This window comes from Budorcas taxicolor, chromosome 2, assembly GCF_023091745.1.
Source record: "Budorcas taxicolor isolate Tak-1 chromosome 2, Takin1.1, whole genome shotgun sequence".
In the NCBI taxonomy this organism is placed as follows: domain Eukaryota; kingdom Metazoa; phylum Chordata; class Mammalia; order Artiodactyla; family Bovidae; genus Budorcas; species Budorcas taxicolor.
The window spans coordinates 96,421,813-96,435,154 of record NC_068911.1 but is presented as its reverse complement, the minus strand read 5'-3'; positions in this window follow the sequence as shown (position 1 = coordinate 96,435,154).

The window sequence follows — 13,342 nt, the reverse complement described above, 5'->3', positions numbered from 1 at the left end:
GGTTGGGAAGATGCTGTGCCTCGAGGATTAGTTTAAACAGGGGGCTATAAAAGATGTAACAGATGCAAACTGTAACACAAGGGCCATTAACCCTTTCTCTGCCGAGTACACTCGGTCCCCACGCCCCGCACCTATTGTCTCCTGTGCTAGAAGCTTTGCGAAAACCTGGAAAGTGAGTATCAGTTTCCACACATTTGCTGAGAGGGGTAAGTTGGTGGGGGGGAGCGGAGAGAAGGGGAAGTAGATGATTTAGAAAGCACCTTGAATTTAACCTAGGCATAGTGGCAGCCTTTTAAGTTTGACACATTTTGTCATGTCTTGACTCTCCTGTGGATTTGAAATTGTTGGGAAAAATCCTGAAATACAGAAATGGACACACAAGTGTCTGGGATGAAACAGCTGGCCTGTCTGTATTCCTGCTGAGACTTACGCACGATTGCATATAAATACATGTTTAATAAAGTAAGCTGCTAGTTTTATGAGCATGTGTGTGTGAGGGACAGACAGGGCATTTGTGCTGTAAACTTTATCTTTGCCTGTTATTTCTAACTCTGGAGTTAGTAATCTTACCTTCATCATTATAGGGGGAGCATGTAAAATATGTAAGTAGATGGGAGACACACATATTCATGTTAACCGGGATCACCCCTGTTCCTGGTAACTCCTGCTATCTCGACTTTTAGTGCCAAAGTATGGAATGGGATATTTGAGTGTATGTATCTTCTGTCTCTATATGACTTTGCCATTGGAAATACAATTTCAAAAGTTATTCTTAATTTAAAACCCTAATGTCCTGACGGCAGTTTTCTTCCCAGCTGTAGTGAGCCCCCCCCCCCTCCACTTTGGTAAACGACTCAAGTTCCATGAGGACTTTCACTTCTTTATTTATCATCACAGAAGTGAGGTGTTACTTCACATACATACACACACAAAGAATGAAATAAAGAAATGAAACTCGCTAAGCAGACAAAAACAGGCAACTTTCTACTTAGAAAACAGCCTTCTTCGGTGGGAAAGGTTGGACTGCCATATCTAAGAGAAAGACTTGATCCCGAATTTGGTAGGTTTGTATCCATCAAGTTTTGTAATTATTAACAGGTATTTGCCAAGTTTTAATTGCTGAATACAATGAATTGGAACTAGAGTGAAAATAGAGCAAAATCTCTCCCCTCGAAGAGTTTTTATTCCAACCATACAGATCTCAATAAAACTTTTCCAAGGCTGGGTAGTAAAAGGCACCTTTGGTTACCTGAATGGACAGGTATGGGGCAAATTATTTGGGGGAGGGAAAAAAAGGGGGAGAAAAAGAAGGAGAGAGACACAGGGAGTGCGAGAAAAATCGAAGTCATTCTTGGGAAAAGCTTGCCATAAAGGAGCTAAACCCACCTGAAATTCCTACCCACAGACACTCCTTCTCACTTTAGACTCACATCCCCACTTAAAAGGAGAAAATCATAAAAGGAAGGTGGGGGGGGGGGTGACCATGCCAAAAAGGAATAAAAAGAGAGAAAAGGGGGAAAAAAAAAAACCTACCTGCGAAGTCTTGTTTGTAGTTTTGGCCAGAAATGGTGAGAAGAAAAAGCATGAAGAAGCCGCGAAGTGTGGGGGAGAAAAAGGTGGAAGCGAAGAAACAGCTCCCGGAGCAAACTGTACAAAACCTCGCCAAGAGTGTCTGGAGGCAGGACCGTTATTCCTGCGGAGCAGGTTAGAACTGATCTCTTTCGGCCACTCCAGGAAACACAAACCTGGGGACGGACTGACGTGTTACGCCTCTTCTAATGACATTTTTTTCTTTTTCTTTTCTGTAGGAGAGAGAGAGACCCTGAAACACGCGCCACCTATCTTTGTGGGGAGGGATAATTGAAGCGCCCTGAGCGTGAGCATCATGTGAAAACGTGATCGCCAAGTTTCTCTCTGGGAAAGGATCTGGGATAGATTATACCTTGAAGTCTCCGCAAACGCTTTAGTGGAAGAAATGAAATTCCACCTCCCTCCCTTCCTCTCTCCCTCCCTTTCGCCTCCCTCCCTCCCTCCCTCTCTTCTCCACGCCCCCCCCCCACCCCCATCCCCCCCCCCCCCCACCCCCGTCAAGCCTTTGGCATCATTATCCTCATCACTAAATCCTACAGAGTACAGGGCGGAAAACGGTGCACACCATTCACAGAACTGGAGAACTCTAAGGGGCGAAAGTTAAAGGGAAAGATCCCGGTTCCTCAATCCACATCGCCTCTTCTTATACAGATATCTCTAATAACCAGATTTGAGATGCACATTAAGTTGTGTGGATTTCTCAGCACGGTTTCTGGAACTAAATTTTTTGCCCTTTCTCGTATTATTATTATTATTATTATTTTCTTTCAAGATACCAGAGCCAGAGGGGGGAAAATTGCTGTATGTGAGCTGCATTTTAGGGCATGTGTGTTGGGGTGTGTGTATGTGATGAATTTCTGGATTGGATCCCAATACTAAAAAGTAGTTTGGCATTTTTAAAAAGGGTCTCTAAGTAAATTAACATAGAGCGCTGAGTTGACCGATCTCTGAATCTCTCTACATCTCAAGGAGACCTCACTACAAAGTGAGGGAGTGTGTGGAGGGAGGCAGGAGGAAAAGGAGAAAGGCCATAGAGGAATTTAGCAGGGAAGGAAGAGCACGATATTAAACGGCATGGGGTCTAAGTTTTGGAGTATATATTTTTTGATATTGCAATTAAAGTAAAATTAAAAAGAAAAGACTCCACCTTTGCTCTGAAGGGATTGGTTATGTAAATATGGTAGGGATTTCCTGGAGAATACAGCTTTCTACTGTATGGTTAATTAAATAATCACTCAAAAGCTTCCAACGTGACGCTTCTGTCGTAATCCAATCAGGTTACATAGGTCCTAAACAAGAAAGATATTTTCCACATCTGGAAGTCAGCAATTTAGCAAGTACTGCACATTATTAACCAATTCAGAGCCTACTTCCCAGGGGAATTTTTTTTGAAGTTTAAGTGTTCTTAACCAATGCTCTGCTGTTTTGTTAATCAAAAAGCTGGTTTACACTGCACATAATTGGAACTAATATAGAAGTAAATAAAGACAGCCAAATTTGAGGATGCTGAGCACAGGCATTTATCGGAAAAGGAAGAAATCTCTTAGCCTCCAGTGGTTCAGGCTCAATTTCTTAAAGAACTGTGAGGCTTTTTTTTTTTTTTTTTTTAAAGAGTGAAAGTGCTTGAGGACCTCAGAGCACAAATAAACTTTCAGTCCCACAGTCTTTGCAAAGGTAAAGGTGGAGGTGTCAAGAGGACTGAAGGATAGCCTCATGCCATTTTTTTCCTGCTTTAATATTGTTAATATGTTACAGCCCCCTGTTTTCAGTCTGATGAAATCTGAAACAAATAACACCCTGATCCAACACTACACTTTTACTCACATTAAGATAAACTGCTTTGAACTGTACTTTGAATGTGTGCCTAAAGCAAGACTTTGAATGCAAGAGTCACTGGCAATTGCACTCAAGAGGAGGGAAAAGCCACCACTTGGTTCGCCACATCCACACTCCCAGAGGTGCACAGCTTTGTATTTTGTATGTTTATTGGGGAGGGGGCAATAGCCACCCAGCATGACCACAACCAACACTTACTTTAGGATGTGAGGAAGTAAATTTTCACAGTTGATTACAGACTCACCTCTTTGCTACCTTAAGCATTTATTATAATGAGAATCATCTCCCCCACCCCACTCATATAATTTACTTATAGAGGAGCATTGGAGACCAGCCTAAAATTTAATAATAAAAAAAGAAAATTAAAGATTTCCACCATGGGTCAGGCACATTCTCAGTTTTATGCTTTACATTTCTTTAATATTCCTATCTCTATAAATATATGACTTATCAAGTTTCTCCTCTGAGATTTACTTCATTATTAATATCCTTTTTTTTAAATCTCCACTTTCCCCCACTTTTTTATTTAAAAAAAAATCGAGTCAAGCTTTCTCCAGAAGTTTGCTTTTCAGCGTTTCCTCTTCCATTTCCAGGATAAAGGTGTTCCTGGCATGGAGTAATTCCAGGTAAGACTCCACCTGAGGACTGCAGGTAGCCATTGGAGCTTACAGCCCAGACATACACTCAGTGGTAAACCTCAGGTCAGAGGATCCAATCAAACGGCTAACAAATCACTTGTCTTTATTATGTATATTAATGTCAGGTTACTTAAGATCTGACTTAAAAAAAAAAGTATTTCCATTAAAAACAGCTAATCATCTGATTACTCTGGGTTCAGTAATTGTTCGAGTGGCAGGAGACAGCCCCAACACTTAACACTGGTAGTTCTGACGTGCAAGTATTTGAATTGGGGTAAAGAAAAGCAATCTTTCAGGTTCCCATCAAGGTGGATAGTTGGACGGTGGCACGCGAAGCGTCCCCACGAGGGATGAGCGCGCCGGTGGGTTGCCCTCCTCCTCTGCCTGGCACGCCCCCGACACTCCCCTCCCCATTTGACCAAGAGAGTTCCCACAACAGCAGAGGCGGTGGGATCGGAGGAAGCCGGGATATAAATATGTTCCGAACACTCCCTTAGTCCGAAGGCCAGGTCGGGGACAATGGTGATGGTGGGATCAGCGGGATGCTGGAGCGCAAGACGCAGGGAAAAGTCGAGAGAGGACTAGGAGCTACTAGCTTTCGGCTCCTCACACAGCAAAGCAAGTCCTGCAGATGAATCGCGCCTTCCCGGGCTTTCTTCCCCATTAATAATCTATTTCGAGATTAGCGCAGACCAAGGGGATTAAAACAACAGATACATGCAAATGTGAAATAATATTGCAATGGACATGGACGAGGGAAGAATAATTCTTTAGGGTTTCTTTGAGTAAAACAAACTGCCTCCCTCAGAATTCCCTCCACCCAGGCAGCGTGTGAAGATGCACTTTTGTTTTCCAATTCCCTCCAGCCAGGACCTGGTGCCTGTCCCCCCATTCACCTCTCAGTCTGTCAATTTCCTTAACTCTCACAGCCTCTCCCCTTTTCTCCCCTGCCCCCCAGCTCCCCTCTTCGGCCCAGATGCCCGAAGAGATACAATGTTTCTGCCCCTGAACACACAGGCTGTAGCAGGAATTCGAATTTGGCCATAGCTAATGATTTTTTTTCTAAAGCAAATTCAGTTTATTTTGTACCATGTGGAGAAAAAAAAAAAGGAAACTATTCTCTTTTTTAAACGGAATTGATCTTTCATCCAGAGGAATTATTTCGACCGTGCCGTTACACAGGAGGTGGGCAACTTCTTTTAGAGTTGGAAGGAAAGGGTGATAAGGGGGACCTCTGCAATGGGGGTGTGTTGAGGGGGTGGGGGGCGGCAGGGGTCCAAGCCAAGTCAAACGGTTTCTCACGTGCGAACTCGCAATCCAATCCATTCGGAGTTGAGCCTAGGATAGGAGGGGAAAGTCTATTAAAAAAAAAAAAAAATCAGGAGCATCCCTCTGAGAAGCCCTTTCAAACAAAATCAAAACAGGACCAGAGAATCTCAGACCGTCTCTAACATCCCTGCTGCGAGGCCCGCGGGCTCTGGAATCTCGCACGTCACCTGGCCCCAGCAGGGCGGCCAGCTGAGCGGTTCATTTTTATTTTTTTATTTTTTGAAGTTAAGGCTGAATCTCGGCTTCAGTGCTTTTTTTGCCAGCGTCTCCATTGACAGGAACCAGCAAACTTCAGGACTCAAATAAGCGTCTTAATTTATTGATGCAAAACAGGTCTGCTGGTCGCCCCCAGTTCTCCGCGCTTTCTGTCCCCTACACCCCCAGCTTCGGTCCCTTCATTTGATCTCAGGGTAAGGCCCCCGCAATACAGGCGGAGGAGCACGTGGGGGGGGGGGTTCGGCCCCCGCCCGCCCAGGAACCCCGCGACCCCCGCCCCGCGGCCGGGTCAGCTGACCTGGCTCGCTGGCCGGCTCCCCGCCCGCCGCCTTGTTTCCGGTCCCCGGGGTCCGCTAGCTGCGCACGGAGCGGGAGCGGCCGCGGCCGGGAGGTGATGCTGGGGGCTGATTACCATGAGAAAGGCTGTGCCTGGAAAAGCCTCCTCCACGCGACTGTCAATCTCACTAAGGGGTGGGAGGGGGGACGGAAAGGGCCCTGTAGGAGTCACCAGAAAACTTGGAGTAAGTTGGATGCGACGCAGGCCCGAGGAGGTGGCTTTCGCCTCAACTTGGAAGGCTGTGGCGTTAAGGGCGCGGACGCCAGCAGCCTCGCCTGGGAATTGAAAAACCCCGAGTCCTTTCTTCCCTTCTTTCCTCCCTCTTGCCATCCTTTCAGCCCTCCCTGCCCTTTATGCTTGTTTTCTTGAAATTCTTTCCCAATTCCATTTCCTACATTATCCTATCTATCTCCCTTTTGCAATACCTTGTTTTGTTTCTTAAGATCTCCTCTCTCGCTCGGATTCTTTTCTGCCTCCTTTATGTGTCCAGATTTATCATTTCGTTTTGAAAACACAGTGTTTCATATGTAATTAATCTACCAGCAGGAGGTCAGGGACACCCTGACTAAAATAACTCCCTGGGTCATCGCAGAACAACTTCCCCAGGTGTCAGTGAAAAGTAAAATAATAATAGTAATAAAATAAATATAAATCTATATCTCGGTAATCATAATGGCTCCTTATCCTGAATTACCACATCAGCTCAAATTGACTTCTTTTTTTCTTAAAAGATAGAATCTTCCTGTAAGAAAAATGAATAATACTTGATATAGGGAAATTCTTTAGCTTTAAAGAAATGTGAAAAAAATTTTCTCATTTATGGTGATATTTTAGCAGTGCTTAACAGACTTTAGAAATTACAATAGGTAAAGAAACTTAAGCTGTGCTTTTTCTTTAATGACTGTTTGGAAAGTGTAAAAAAATTCTAAAGCACCCCTGCCTTTCAGGAATATTGATCAGTTCAGAGAAAAACATCATGTCCTGTATTTTGTACAGGCTAAGCAAATTCACAACTTCAGTTGTTAGGTTGTTTTCTTGGCCAGTTGCCCTATTGCCTAGCAAGTGAGTGAACATGGAGCTGTGTATGTCATGAATGTCGCTCTGGTTTTAGTTTTACTTATTTTTTTTTCTGTCTTTCATTCATTTTGAGTATGTTGTTCTCCTATTAAAATTCAGAGTTTGCACTTGTTTGCAATTTGTTTACTTTGTTGGATTTTTAAAACTTGTTAATAGTCAATTGAACATGTATATTAAACCCTTTTTAGGCCAAGAAAAATAAAGATACATTAGAAAGATGCCTTTTATGCTTCATAATTATTAATTGACATTTTATGATGAATAATTAATCATTTGAATAATTTTGGTATCTCTGATCTGAACACATATTTGCATATCTAATGCTTGATTTTAACTGTGTGTTTTTTAAAAAAATTCATTCTCTCTGGACGAAGAAACAAAATAACATTTTAATGTAAAATTTCTCTTCAACACTTGTAAAAGTTTTTTTATTGAGTTGTACTATTCTTTCTAGATATCCATAAAACTTCTTAACACTTTGTAAATCATTTATATAGCAATCACATACAAACATGTGACAGACTGCAATTAATTAGGAAAAACAATACCCTATGTAAAATCAAGTCACTCTCCTCCCCAAAGGAAGAGATGTGCACTAATTATGCACCATTTTTTCTTACTGGAATTTGGTTATTGAACTTTTTGGTTATGTCTATTTACATAAGTCAAAAAGTGGAAATTGAGGTAATTGATAAATAATTCATACATGAATTCAAGATTTTTTAAAATTTTTACTTAGTAACATATGGGTTGATTTGAAATTATTTTAAAATGATCAAGCAAGCCTATCTCTGATATTTTTATACCCTGTGTCAGTTGAAGTTCAAAGAAGCTATTTTGAGTACTAACCCTGCATGTTAACCTGTGTGATTACTGGCAAGCTACTAGAAATGTATATTCTTGTGGGTACACTAATAATGTCTGTTCTTCTGAGTTTTATTAAGAATTAAAGTATTGTCTGAAATGTCACTATAGTGTAACTTTATTATCATAATGAAAAGATTGACAAAATAACATGGAACATACAGATCAGTTGAAGACAATTAATTTTGACTGGTAAAAACAACCATTTCCCTTTTAGTATCATTCATCATTTTTCTGTTGAGAAATGAGTGCTGTTATTAAAGTGAAGAAATAAAATGAAAAGCATCATCGAAGTTTTGGGTGGTTTACAGTTCTTTAGACCTCTTCAGAGAATGTAAAGCCACAGACATGAAGATAGTATTTTTTATTTTGTTACTTAAGGAGTTAATTTATTGTGTTCAATATGATCATAATTTCTTTATAAATATCAGATTTCTTTTGGTGCAAATGTATGAACTTGAAGTTTTTCATGTTCTTTAGTAATGTATTGTCTTTGACTGTAAGGGTTAAATGTGTAGAAGCTCAGAAGCAGTCTTGAGTAAGACTTCTGAGAAAAAAAAGGGCAAACTTACAAATTTGGAGACCAGGAATTTGGCTGTCAGAGCACTGTTTGTTGTAAGATCATTCATAATGAACTGAGCATTTCCTTTCGGAATTGTAGTTATCCTGAGGTTTGTGCTAATTCTAAATACCTATAGTGGGGGAGAAAATCAGTTTACTAATGGAAAATGAAATTCATTAGTGTCTTAAACAAATAATAGACCAGATTTTCTTTTTGACGCATAAGCTGAAAAATCAATGTAAATGCTAAAGGGAAAAAAAACTACTGTGATATTTAATCCTAATACTGACTTCTTGTTTTCCTTAAAATTCTCCAAAACACTTAAAGGGGCCTTTAATTGTTTCCTTTCTCAAAGGATCCATTCCATGCTTCTTTCACATCAAAACTACCAAAAGGGCCATTTGGACATCAGCCTAGGGACTTAGAGTGACCAGTAACTTTTTCTTTTTTTCCTTTTGTAAAGGAAAATGGGACCAGAAACTGTTTGCACCTACAGATTGTTTAGTGACCTGGAAATAACTTCATGATGCTTTGTGATCTTCTTTAATAGTCCTTGTTCTATTAAAAGGTCAAATTATAAGTCTTTTTTGTTCTAATTTTGCACTGTTCTAAAAGTGATTTTTTTTTCAGTCATGTTTCAGGTACTTAAATACAACAACCTTACTCTGAAAAATTATTCTCTATGTGATAATCACAACTATGAAATAATAATAGCCAAGAGAGGAACCTGCTTTTCTAGCCTACCGTTTTCTAGTTGTAGATGTGACCTAGGGGAAATCAGTGACTTTCTCTAGAATTCAAGTGTCTGATTCTTCACGGGCCTTTAAATCTGCCAGACTCATCCTTCTGGCAGACACCACAGACAGGTGACATCCAATGTCTTCTCACCTTTAGCAGATGTCCTTCTGAGCCTCTTGTGTCCATTGGCCCTGCATATTGCATTGTGACCTTTTCCAGACCTCCTAAAGACTTGTTTAGTGCTCTTTTTTCCATGTGTGGCTTATTTTGCCATTTGGATCTAACACCTAGGCTCAGTTTTCCAGTTGCAGGATTGGTGCAGGTAGAATGGTCTCTCTGGCTTTGTTGTCTCTGGTTTCCCAGACAAAGTATCTTTCCTATTTCTGTCTTCTCACCAGGACCCTTGAGTTAGGGATGCTCCTGTGAACAATTTCCTGCTAGTTCACACTGGTCCTAGACCTGGCCCAAGCCCAGGACAAGTTAGTGATGAAGGAGAGATCATGATACAAGCACATCTGGGAACTGTTTTTATTTCTTATGTAATTTTAAAATTGCTTGTTGACTGAGAACTGAATCTCAAAGATTCCTTGTGTTCTTCTCAATTACAGCATATTGTAGTGGCGAAGATATGGGCTTTGAAATTAGATCAACTGGATTTGACTCCCTGCTTTGTGAGTACTAATTGTGTATTGAGGATGAGATATTAAGCCCCTGTGAACCTCATTTTTAAAATGAGCAGAAGAGGACTTAAATTTAAGCTGGCTGTGGTGAAAAAATATGACAATTAATGTACAGTGTCTGATACAGGGTAGGCATATCAATAAATAGAAATTCCCTCTCATGAATTATCTGAAAAATATATGAAGGTAAATTATAGAAAAACCAGAGTGAGTGTAGCATATATTTTAGGTGATACTTATTCATAATTTTAAATGATTTTATTGCCATTTATTTAATTATTTTAATTACTTTATGATTTTATTAGGAATTGTTTAACTGTTTCCTGCATTTTACAGAAAGCAGTGCTTACCGAGAACAATTGGAAAAGTAATGTGGAATTTCTCAACTTCTAGTGGAAAAGGTGGAGTGCTCATTATTCTAAGCATCATAGTTCTAACCTCTGAGATGAATAAATGTCCTTTACCATTTGATTATGCATTTCACACTTCTGTTTACAATTGTAAGAACAAATATTTTTCCATGTAGTTCTCCCTATATGATCTGACATGAGAGGGAACCCTCTTGTAGTTTCGTGTGGCCAAGAAATGTCAAAGATCACTCATTCAAGGTAAAAAGAAGCTCTTAGCACTGTTCAAAGCTCTGTACTCACTCTTAATGCAGACTTCTCAAGTTTGAAGGAACTAGGAATGGAGTAGAAGGGAAGGAATAGTACTGAGAAAGTTTACATCTAGTATCTTCTTCCCACCCCCTAGCTGAGTGCTGAAACATCTGCTTAAAAAAGGAAAAAAAGAAGTAAGACTACATATATATATATATATATATATATATATCTCTATCTATATCTAAAGACATTGCTTCACTCTGCTGCCTGCAAATTCAGGAGTAGGGTTGTGTCAGCAGGCCCTGGCAGGATCTATTGTGTATGTGACTTTTCTACCCTATGCCCTAGAAAGGAGAGTGTCAGGGGAGGACTGGGCTGTGGACACAGGGAGCATATTGTTCCAATGGTTCTGCTACAGTGCAAAGCAGGCTTCTTTTTTTTCCTCTTTGGAAATAACTTTGCTACACAGGCAAAAAAAAATCTATTCCTATTAGGTTTTTCCTTGGCTATTGTGGAACCATAAGTATGGCTCCTGTGGCAAGGGGATAATTTTTCTGGACTGAGGGAAGCTGGCTTACCTATTGTTCTTGGCATATGGCTAGCACCCTTCTAGACAAGAGGGACAGAACAAAGCTGAAAGTTCACAGAAAAGACTAGGCCTTTTAAAACAAGGACAGAAAGTTAAAACCTTGTTCTTCTAAAGTTTAGTTGATGTATCTGCTGTGCATTTGAAATTTCATTAAAAAAAATCTGCATGATCTTGAGTTATATTACTTCCCTGGCGGCTCAGACAGTAAAGCGTTTGCCTACAATGCGGGAGACCCAGCTTTGATCCCTGGGTCAGGAAGATCCTCTGGAGAAGGAAATGGCAACGTACTCTAGTAGTCTTGCCTGGAAAATCCCACGGATGGAGAAGCGTGGTAGGCTACAGTCCATGGGGTTGGAAAGAGTTGGACACAACTGAGTCACTTCACTTTCACTTTCACCATCATTTAGCCTGTATATGAGATATTGAAAAATTATTTACAATAATTTGCTATAGTTCATTCTGTAGAGATGATCTCTAGTGAAGTTTTGCTTCTATTGGTAAGGATTCTTGTGTAGTTGTGTAGTTCAAGGCTAGGTGAAATATGCTTGCAAATGTCATTTGAAATCACATGGACTTTGAATTCAGGGGCAAAGTAATGCTTTTTTTTTTTTTTTTTTACAATATTAAAGCAAAGTACCGTCATTTGGAAATTTTTAAACCTTTGCTTTGTTTGGGATCTCTAAATAGTAATTTATTTGACAAAGTAAGGTGATCTTTCACCAATGTATCTTTCCCAATCCCTTGGAATAGTGCCTATTATATAGGAAATATTTGTTGCTGCTTGTGCCATTCATTAAGAAGCTTTAAAGGGATGTAAACTGATCTCCCTGGTGGCTCAGCAGTAATGAATCTGACTGCAATATAGGAGATGCATGATACTCAAGATCGATCCCTGGGTTGGGAAGATCCCCTGGATCGGGGCATGGCAACCCACTCCAGTATTCTAGTCTGGAGAATCCCATGGACAGAGAAGCCTGACGGGCTAGAGTCTGTAGGGTCACAAAGAGTCGACAGGACTGAGCAAGCACGCACAAGCTGATCTATTTTACACTTGTAAAGAACGAAGAATGAGGATTGTTGGAATTCCCCGACAGTCCAGTAGTTAGTACTCTGAGCTTTCACTGCTGAGGGGAAGGTTTCAGTCGCTCGTCAGGGAACTAAGATCCTCTAAGTCAAAATGCGTAGCTTAAAAGAAAAAAAAGAGGATGGAGGAGCCTAGCATGGAACGCTTAGACACACATAACCTCCTTTCGTCAAATTATGTATTATATTACATTATATTAATATAACATAAACTGCTTTATTTCCTTTCTTGTGCATCAGTTTACATGTTCTGAAAAAAAAAAAGAAGGAATGAATGTATAATTGTGTGTATATATTTGTCTTTCTCTTTAAATGGCTCTGATGAATCTTTTCATGATTTATTTTTAAGAAAATATATTAAAGCTTAATAAGAGGTTTTCTCAGAAAAGGGAAAGAAATAATAAAGAGAAAATGGAGTAAACTAGTAAAAGTATGATTTGCTTCAGAAGGTAAGTGTGTAATTGTAATTTAAGATAAATGATCAAATCACCCTGTAATATCACACAACAGGTAAATAGATAAAACAGAGAAGATGGGGAGTTTTGTTTCTCCTTTATTTTTCCACTCAGTGTGGCTTGTGGGATCTAGTTCCCCCGACCAGAAATTGAAGTCAGGCCCTCAGCAGTGAAAGGGTAGAGTCCTAACACTGGGCCACCGGGGAATTCCCTCTTCTTCCTTAAATGGACAGGCTCCATCAGCCAGTGGGAGCTTTTTCCTGCCAGCAGCTTCATTTTCATGTAGACCGGTAACTGGTTGCCCAAAGATATTGAGGCAAAGTATTAAGTCCTGTTTATAATACTTTTTCCCTTCCCTTCTCTGTTCTTTTTTCTGCTTCAAGTCCTATTTCTTACTTGGGGCCCTCACCGCTTCATATCTTTCTTTTGATGCTTTTTATTCAGAAAAAAAGTCTATCTTTTAAAGATAGACTTGTTCACAACTTTCAACAGGCATCAGTTCAGTTCAGTCACTCAGTTGTGTCCAACTCTTTTTGACCCCACTCCCTGTCCATCACCAATTCCCAGAGCCTACTCAAACTCATGTCCATCGTGTCAGTGATGCCATCCAATCATCTCATCCTCTGTCATCTCCTTCTCCTCCCTCCTTCAATCTTTCCCAGGATCAGGGTCTTTTCCAATGAGTCAGTTCTTCGCATCAGATGGCCAAAGAATTGGAGTTTCAGCTTCAGTATCAATCCTTCCAA